Raw genomic sequence first — 10,109 nt, 5'->3', positions numbered from 1 at the left:
GCTTCCTGTTTCCGGTGTTGAGAAATGGCTGACTCCCACACGATCGGACCTCAGCCATGCCGGTAATTCAGGGTTGATATGGGGATAATTAGCCCAGGCAGACTCCCAGGGTGGGGGAGGACTGTCTCGTAGACCCACAGACCGTCTGAGATTGTCAGCTTGCATCAAGGTCTTCTAAAGCCTTAGCCTCAAAGCTTGTTCCTTAGTCCTCTCTTGTGTCAAGATGTGTCCTATTTCCCTCTCGCTTGATTGCTGGCTTGGATCCTAACCCCTGCCTCATTTTGGGCACAGGCCTGCTTCTGGATTTCTTGTACTGATTTCCAGCTCCGCTCACCCCACCCCCAAAATGATGCCTGATCCTAGAGCCTGATAGGTCTAGAAGGGCATTTTTGTTTGTTTTTAGATATGCACAAAAATATAATTGCATTGCTTCTATTTTTTTAAAAAGAAAAAGTTAAATCTATTGATTTATCATAAAATGTAAGTGCACTGCTTCTTTAAAGGGTGAGACTGGTTGATCTTTTTCCTTGCAGGAAAGTATGAAATTTCTGTGTGCATTTCCCTCTCCTTTCGGGCTGGTTTTGTAAAAGCAAGTAAAAATTACGGTGTGTTTTCCAGAGTGGAAGTAACATCTTTGTCACTTAGCTTTTTGGAGCTCAGCCATGGATGAATAAAACGTTCCACTAGTGCATTATATTTCTTCAGTATAATTGCACTAAAAGGGCACAGTGACATAGTGTACAGAGCATAATGAGCTATAAACTAAAAGAAAGAGGAGTGGGGACAAACAAAGGACTGCTATGGAGAGCTATCCCGGGTGAAGGAAGCTGTTGGAGGTGGTAGCTCAGAGACCACAGACAGGAGTCAAGTGGTCCAAGAAACAACTCTGTCAGAGTGACAGGTTCTCAAAATGTGAGACCCAGGTCAGAGTCAGCAGTTTTAAGACTAGATGGGACCCTCCTGGCTTGGGAATTCTAGTATTGCACATAGGCTGTCTGTGATGGTGATGCCATTGTATGCTGGAGATGAGGATCTGCTTCTACTTGACACTGGGAGCCAACTTTGGACCATTCAGTCCAGATAGTGGAGTCTCCACTTAAGATGCTTAAGGGATTGTCTGAAGTGAGATTGACGTTACATTGAAAAAATATAATAAAACAGCAACTAAGTGGTTCACATTTGAAGGGTCCCCAGGAAAAGCCACCTCAGCTTTAATGTCCCTTTGATGTGCAACTTCCACCACATTTCCATACACATTCTTTGGACCTCCTTTACCCTCCATAGGTATGTCTACTAAGGGTGATTATTGGGCTACTGGAGAACCCAACGCCGGGGTTGCTGGCTGCCCCATGATCTTCACTGGAAACACATAATGTTTATTTTCGTCTTGTGAACCACTCTGAGATCTTTTGATGAAGGGCAGTATATAAATCAATCAATCAATCAATCAATCAATCAAACAAACAAACAAACAAACAAAAATTGACCAACCATTGAGAAGATTTGTTCCACCTCAGTGCCACATCCACTTTTATGCATGTGAAAATATCCGTGTCTTCTTTTATGCATGCAGATACATGAGATCCACAGAAAAAGGGCAGTATACATATTTAATCTTCTTTTTCTTTGGCGATCCCTCGTAGCCGAGTAAGATTGTCTTCCATAAACACGGTTTTAATAGTGAGTCCATAAGTGACCGTGGAGCATAGCTGTCAACTTACAGATTTGAAAATAAGGCACCACCAGCCTCAAAAATAAGGGATCAGCAGCCAAAATAAGGGATGTTAGTCAACCAGCAGCCAAACCAAGCCTCAAGCGGTGGTTGTGACCAGCATGAAGTGGGACCGCCCAGCTCCCCTCATTCCCCGCAAGCCTTCCTTTCGCCATGCCCTCCACCTCTCGCTTCTTCCGCACTTGTTCATCTCTCCCCACCACACTTCCAAGGGAGGGAGAGAGGAAGGGGACGGTCTCTCCAGCTCCACTGTGAGCCAAGGGCAGCTGCAGCCCCACCGGGAGAGGCGAGGTGAGAGGGCAGGGAGGACATCAGGCTGCTGCTGCTAGCCCCCCTCCCCAGCGGGGTGGAGACTGCTGCTCCTCCTGCCTCAGTTTTCTTTCGCCCACCCCGCATCCACGGCGCGTGGCCTGTGGGGTTTTTCTTTGAAAGTGAAAGCACCCTGGGCATGCAGAGGCAGCGGGAAAGGCTCGCGCAGCTGCGTTAGCCGGGAGGGAGGAGAAGGGGGAGCAGGGGCGGAGATTGCAACCCCCCCTGCGCACTCAGGGTGGGCTTGGTTTGTTCCTGTCGCTGACAGGAGAGAGGAGGAGGAGGGGGGGGATTCTCGCTGAGCCGCTGTCGTTCCCTGAAGCGAAGGGACTCAGGGATCCTGGAAACTGGCGGGGTGATGTATTTGGGCCGGGGGGGCGGCGCTTTTGCTGCTGCCGCCACCTCTGTTGCCGCTGGAGAAAGGAGGCGACAAAGAGGAAGAGGAGGAAGACACGGGGGCTCGGGCCACAGGGGGCTGTTGCCCGGTGGGCCCGGGGTTGGGGGGGGGAGACAGATGCCGCGTGGCTGCGGGGTGTAGTTGTTGCTGCCACCGGCGGCGGCGAGGAGAAGGGTTGGAGAGGCTGAGCCGGACCCAGGGAGGGAGGGAGAGGAGCTGCTTCCTTTGAAACCCAGGAAATTTACGGGACATCATCAATCCGGGACAGCAGTGGGAAATGGCACTGGGATAAGGGAGTTTCCCACCAAATAAGGGATGGTTGACAGCTATGCTGTGGAGGCCAATTCTGGATCCACACGTCCTTCCACAGTGGGGACGTTGGTTTCTGGACAGGAGTTGATCACAGTGTGGATTTGCCAAGCGTGCCTTCCTCTTAGCACGTTTCTCCCTTGTGTCCTGAGTTTGAGTGTCTTCACAGCCCAGGACACCTTTGGTAAAGGCTGTTCTCCAACTGGAGCGCTCGCAGGCCAGTGTTTCCCAGTTGTCAGTGTTTATACTACATTTTTTTTTAGATTTGCCTTGAGACAGTCTTTAAACCTCTTTTGTTGACCACCAGCATTAAGCTTTTCATTTTTAAGTTCGGAATAGAGTAGTTGCTTTGGAAGACGATCATCAGGCATCCCCACAACACGACCAGTCCAACAAAGATGATGTTGAAGAACCATTGCTTCAACACTGGTGATCTTTGCTTCTTCCAGTACACTGATATTATTTCGCCTGTCTTCCCAAGTGATGTGTAAAATTTTTCGGAGACGCTGTTGATGGAATCTTTCGAGGAGTTGGAGATGGTGTTTATAAGTTGTCCATGTTTCACAAGCATATAGTAAGGTTGGTAGTACAATAGCTTTGTAAACAAGCATTTTGGTTTCCCTGTGAATGTCCCGGTCCTCAAACACTCTGCACTTCAGTTGGGAGAAAGCTGCACTCGCAGAGCTCAGACTATGCTGGATTTCGGCATCAATGTTGGCCCTTGTGGAAAGATAACTGTGCAGCTGGGAGAAGTGATTGACATTTTCTAATGTTACACCATTGAGTTGGATTTGTGGCACTGCAGAGGGGTTATTTTGTACTTGGTGGCGCAGCATTTTGGTTCTTTGGATGTTGAGTGATAGGCCAAGCTTTTTGTAAGCTTCTGCAAAGATATTTAGGATAGTTTGGAGGTCATCCTCTGAGCGTGCGCACACTACGTTGTCATCGGCATACTGAAGCTCTATGACAGAAGTTACGGTAACCTTACTCTTTGCTTTCAGCCTGCTCAGATTGAAGAGCTTTCCATCTGTTCGGTATATGATTTCTACCCTGGTGGGGAGTTTCCCTTCGACAAAGTGTAGGATCATGGCAATGAAAATAATGAATAGAGTTGGGGCGATAACACAACTCTGTTTAATACCTGATCCCAATGTGAATGGTTCACTTTGTGAGCCATTGCTATCTGTGATTGTTGCTGTCATATTATCATGGAGGATCCAAATGATGCTTTCAAATTTATCTGGGCAGCCACTTTTCAGAAGGACAGCCACAGGGCATTACAATTTACAGTGTCGAAAGCCTTAGTCAGGTCAAGAAATACAGGGGTTGGTTTTGCTCTCTGCATTATTCTTGAAGCTGTCGAGCGGTGAAAATCATGTCCACTGTCTCCCTAGAAGGCCAAAAACTGTTTTGGGATTCAGGAAGGGTCACCTCAGATATTGTTACGAGACGGTTTGCTAAGATCCTTGCAAGAATTTTGCCAGCTGCAGCTAATAGAGAGATGCCTCGATACTTTCCACAATCAGTTCTGTCACCCTTTTTTTAAGAGATTGATAATTTTGGAATCCTTAAAGTCTGCTAGGATTTCTTCTCTTTTCCAGATTTTTTGGATGAGCTTGTGAAGTTGTTGTGTAAGTTCAATTCCGCCTACTTTGAAGATTTCGGCAGGTATCCCATCAGGTCCACTAGCTTTGTTGTTTTTCATTTGGTTAATAGCTGTACACAACTCTCCCAAGTTTGGAGATACTGCAAGCTCATCTCTAACTTGTTTTTGCGGAATTTGTGAAAGAACCTCAGCTGCAATGGGGGAGTTGCGGTTTAGGAGATGTTGGTAATGTTCTTTCCAGCGCAGTACAATAGCTTCTTTATCTTTTAGAAGTGTGATACCGTCTGCTGAGCGTAGGGGGCATATGCCATGATTTATTGGCCCATAGATGGTCTTTGTGGCTTTAAAGAAACTCTGTGCATCATGAGTGTGAGCTCAGTGCTGGATCTCTGGAGCTTTTTTTATCCACCAGGTGTTCTTTAGTTCTCTGGTTCATCTTTGAACCTCAGCCTTAGCGTTGGCATAGTGTCACAGTTTCTATCTCTTTCCTAGATCTGAAAGGCCTTCTTTTTCTTGTCAATCATAGAATCATAGAATCATAGAGTTGGAAGAGACCACAAGGGCCATCGGGTCCAACCCCCTGCCAAGCAGGAAACACCATCAGAGCACTCCTGACATATGGTTGTCAAGCCTCTGCTTAAAGACCTCCAAAGAAGGAGACTCCACCACACTCCTTGGCAGCAAATTCCACTGTCGAACAGCTCTTACTGTCAGGAAGTTCTTCCTAATGTTTAGGTGGAATCTTCTTTCTTGTAGTTTGGATCCATTGCTCCGTGTCCGCTTCTCCGGAGCAGCAGAAAACAACCTTTCTCCCTCCTCTATGTGACATCCTTTTATATATTTGAACATGGCTATCATATCACCCCTTAACCTCCTCTTCTCCAGGCTAAACATGCCCAGCTCCCTTAGCCGTTCCTCATAAGGCATCGTTTCCAGGCCTTTGACCATTTTGGTTGCCCTCCTCTGGACACGTTCCAGTTTGTCAGTGTCCTTCTGGAACTGTGGTGCCCAGAACTGAACACAGTACTCCAGGTGAGGTCTGACCAGAGCAGAATACAGTGGCACTATTACTTCCCTTGATCTAGATGCTATACTCCTATTGATGCAGCCCAGAATTGCATTGGCTTTTTTAGCTGCCGCGTCACACTGTTGGCTCATGTCTAGTTTGTGGTCAACCAAGACTCCTAGATCCTTTTCACATGTAGTGCTCTCAAGCCAGGTGTCACCCATCTTGTATTTGTGCCTCTCATTTCCCCCCCCCAAGTGCAATACTTTACATTTCTCCCTGTTAAAATTCATCTTGTTTGTTTTGGCCCAGTTCTCCAATCTGTCAAGGTCGTTTTGAAGTGTGATCCTGTCCTCTGGGGTGTTAGCCACCCCTCCCAGTTTGGTGTCATCTGCAAATTTGATCAGGATGCCCTTGAGTCCATCATCCAAGTCGTTGATAAAGATGTTGAATAAGACCGGGCCCAAGACAGAACCCTGTGGCACCCCACTCGTCACTCTTCTCCAGGATGAAGAGGAACCATTGATGAGCACCCTTTGGGTTCGGTCAGTCAGCCAGTTACAAATCCACTGAGTGGTAGCATAGTCAAGAGCGCATTTTACCAGCTTCTTTACAAGAATATCATGGGGCACCTTGTCAAATGCCTTGCTGAAATCAAGGTAGGCTACATCCACTGCGTTCCCTTCATCTACCAGGCTTGTAATTCTGTCAAAAAACGAGATCAGGTTAGTCTGACATGACTTATTTTTCAGAAATCCATGCTGACTATTGGTGATCACAGCATTCCTTTCTAGGTGCTCACAGACTGTTTGCTTAATGATCTGCTCCAGAATCTTCCCTGGTATTGATGTCAGACTGACTGGGCGGTAATTAATCAAACCATTCATGCATTCAATCAAACCAGTGGAACATATTAGTCAGTGATCTGTCCAGCAGTCATCGGCACTGGTCATAGCTCTGGTAAAGAGCACATCATGGCGATCTTTAGCATGGAGAATAACATAGTCTAAGAGGTGCACCGAGGATGCCTCCATGAAGTTTTAAATTTATTTTTCTGTCGAAAGAGTGTGTTGGTAATAACAAGGTTGTGAGCTGCACATATCGTCAAAAGTAAGATTCTGTTCTGGTTGCTGTTGCCAATTCCTTCTTTCCCAATAGTCCCAGGCCACAGATCGAAATCTCGCCCAACTCTTGCATTAAAATCACCCAGGAGGATAATTTTATCTTCCTTAGGCATCTCTGATAGGATGGTATCCAGCTGAGAGTAAATTTCTTCTTTAATGTCTTCATCGGCATCCAGTGTTGTTGCATAAGTGCTATAATTGTAGCCTGTTGGTTTTTTGTGAGCTTTATTCGAAGGGTTGAGAGTCGCTCATTAATGCCAGTAGGGACTTCTGACAGGAGCTTCACAAGGTTGTTTTTCATAGCGAAGCCTACCCCATGTATTTGATGTTCTTGTTCAGATAGACCTTTCCAGAAGAATGTGTAGCCTCCTTTTTCTTCCTTCAGTTGTCCCTCACCTGCTCTTCGAGTCTCTTGAAGCGCTGCAATATCGATGTTAAAACTTCGCAGCTCTCTTGCAGTGATGGAAGTTCTGTATTCAGGACGCCTGTTATCTGTGTTATCTGACAAAGTCCGTATATTCCATGTTCCAAAGTTCAATTGTCTTTTACAACCACTAGGTGGTGACCCCACTGGGCGCGGTAATCCAGTCAGGGAAAAAGGGAGGCAGACTATGTTTAGGGCACCGTTTCCAGCTCCTTCCCCTTTTTGGGGTGAGAAGACTGGATCCTTAAAAGGGCTGCTCAGTCATGAATACAGCTGCCGAGCTGCTCAACTGCCTTGTTCCTTGAGTCAGAACGACTGAATCTGAATCCACCGCCCATGTGCCGGTTCATGACTAGGGCCTTCCAGATTTCATGATCCTGCCCCCGTTACCATTTGCTGATCGCCATGGGACTTTGGGGATTTGGGTTGGGCTTTTGGAAGATGCCTGTGCATGAATTTGTTTTATGTTTTATGTGTGTAGATCAGTCCACGCTGACCGACACAGTCTTTGCAGTAGGGCTCTGTTCCGATGACATGGAGTAGTCACGACATACCGGTAGATTCCTATCTGCTGCAGACTTCATCTGCCTTCACAGCTGTTGTAACATACTGCTTGTTATCATCCGCCTGTTCTGCCATTGAGGACTTCTTGGATCATTCTTTGTTTAGCTCCTTCCTTTGACCTTACCGCCCTGGGTGACCCTGCTGGGAGTGCGAGGTTCCCGATGGCTTCGCTCACAAGGGTCATAGGAACATGCAAGCCCACTCACCATGACAAGGTGATGATCCAGCGAGTGGGACACATTTAATAAGTAAATAATGATGATGATTTTAAGGACTTCTTCACCCATAAGCTCTGCCAACCACCTCTTCAATCCCTGTCTCTAGATCTGATTTCCAAGTATGCTTTATTAAGTTTGTTTAACCCAGTTGTATCTTAAATTAGTCTCAATGGTACTTGGGGTTATGTTCTTTCCCCCCATTTTGGTCTTTGCTAAATACCTTTATTAGTTTTGCAATGTAGCATTTATAGTAGTAACATTCCCCAATACTGCATACTGTTCTTATTTGTAAGTTTGAGGAGGTGTGATCCTTTTAAAGACCTGAGTCCTTGGCTAAGTGAATCAAGCCACTGGCTTTTCACTAGACATCTCATTTGCCTACATTTGCTATTCTCACTTGCAGCTTTTGTCACTTTATACAAAAAGGTATTAAAGTGACTTAAGATAGACTAAAAGGTAAAGGTAAAGGGACCCCTGACCATTAGGTCCAGTCGTGACCGACTCTGGGGTTGCGGCGCTCATCTCGCTTTACTGGCCGAGGGAGCCAGTGTACAGCTTCCGGGTCATGTGGCCAGCATGACTAAGCCGTTTCTGGCGAACCAGAGCAACGCATGAAAATGCCATTTACCTTCCCACTTGAGCAGTACCTATTTATCTACTTGCACTTTGAGGTGCTTTCGAACTGCTAGGTTGGCAGGAGCAGGGACTGAGCAACGGGAGCTCACCCCGTCACGGGGATTTGAACCGCCGATCTTCTGATCGGCAAGTCCTAGGCTCTGTGGTTTAACCCACAACGCCACCCGCGTCTCATTAAGATAGACTACAAACAGATAAAATATATCTAAAACCAGGAAATGTAAAAGTTACAGATAGAACAAAATTCCTAAAATGCTCATTGAACAACACCTCCCCACCCTGCTAAATAATAAGCTCCACAGTAGAGGCTCACTTGACTGCTAAAGGTCTGTGACTGCTAAAGGTCTGTGGGCACCTAAAACTAACCACTGTGTCAGGTATGTATTCCTGATGAGAGCATTCCATAAATGTGGAGCCACCACTGAGAAGACCCATTTTAAACAATTCTGCAGAAACATGACACAATGTTGGGTTGACCTTGAACTGCATACCATCTACACAAATTGAATGTAAAGGATGCTGGCAAGATGTGGAAAAGGCACCAGGTTATTTGGGTTTAAAAGCAGACAGCCTCAGAGTGGCCATCATAATGGCTGAATGAAGCCTCCCTGCTTTGCAGGGCATTTGCATCTGAATTCAGCAAGGGGGGGGAGGGGGAGGACTGGCTAAAGGCATATGCTCAGCCACTCCTGAAAACAGGATGCTGGAGAGATCTTTTTGCCTCTGCTCCAACACGCTCCTCTATCAGCTATCGCTTAACACCACTTTGCAAGCTAAATTGCAAACTGGGAAACTTGAGCCTCCTCTATCTTCAAGGCCACTTTTTAAAAAACTCCCCATTTGTATCACTTCCAAGAACCCAGGGGATGTATGCAGTAGCCTTGCCTGCCCGCTGTAATTTTAAGCCCCTTTGATTACATTCCCCTTGGCTTTAATGTTACATATCCCACCGTATGCCCACCGTAATTGAAAGGGATATGGGGCAAATTTGATCTGTCTAGATTTGACTTATGCTGTCCTTATCTCAGCCTTCATGTCATTAAGAAAAAAACTGGCATCGATCTTGGCCTATCTCAACTAGATTGGGTTGCAATTTTTCTTCCTAGTGAGTGGAATATAAATCAATAAAAGGCATCTGCTTCTAGAATCGAGTCTGATGTGGTCCTGTCATTTATATATTGTAAATCCAATGATGGCTGATCAAATCAGTGCTCCTACTGTTCCAAACGGACATGATTGAATTGTCAGTAAAAAAAGATTTTGCATTAAGTGCGGGAGAGCTGACACTATGCTACAAAATGAAACAGTGAGTGAGATTACTGAAGTTACTTGTGTGCCATTTCTTTTATTCGGGCACCAAAGGAAGAAAGTACCAGAAAATACTTGGCCTACTTTGCTTTACAAATTGCTGTTGGGTTAATTTGATTTTTAGTGGTTATACACGCTTGCTGAAAAGAACCTGTAAACACTGGTGGCTTTTTCGAAGGGAGTTTTGAAGTAGTTGCTTTCCTGTTCACCCCATGGCGAGTGGAGAGTTGCCCCTAGGTGACCAAGGTTGGAAGTTTTACAAAATCTGCTTAGATTTTCTCTAGTTGGTTTATTTGATTTTTTCCCCTTCAAAAATAATAATGTTTAACATGCCTTTCAGGCAAAAAGGCTCCCCTAGCATCTTCTGTATGCAAATGAAACAGAAGAAAGAGAGAGGAGAAAATGGGGGGGGAGGGGGGAGGAAGAGGTGAAACAGATCAAACTCAATTACCAAAGTCACAAAATTATTACATAGA

General features: G+C 45.8%; 1 protein-coding gene across 4 annotated transcripts in view; it reads left to right on the top strand.

Moving 5' to 3' along the window:
• Nucleotides 1–10,109, top strand: part of GPC3 (glypican 3) — a 270,058-nt gene that overhangs the window by 108,880 nt on the left and 151,069 nt on the right. The window lies entirely within an intron of this gene.

This window comes from Podarcis raffonei, chromosome Z (genome assembly GCF_027172205.1).
Source record: "Podarcis raffonei isolate rPodRaf1 chromosome Z, rPodRaf1.pri, whole genome shotgun sequence".
NCBI classification, from domain to species: Eukaryota; Metazoa; Chordata; class Lepidosauria; order Squamata; family Lacertidae; genus Podarcis; species Podarcis raffonei.
Note: the sequence above shows the minus strand (reverse complement) of the source record. Positions and strands in the feature narration are given on the sequence as shown.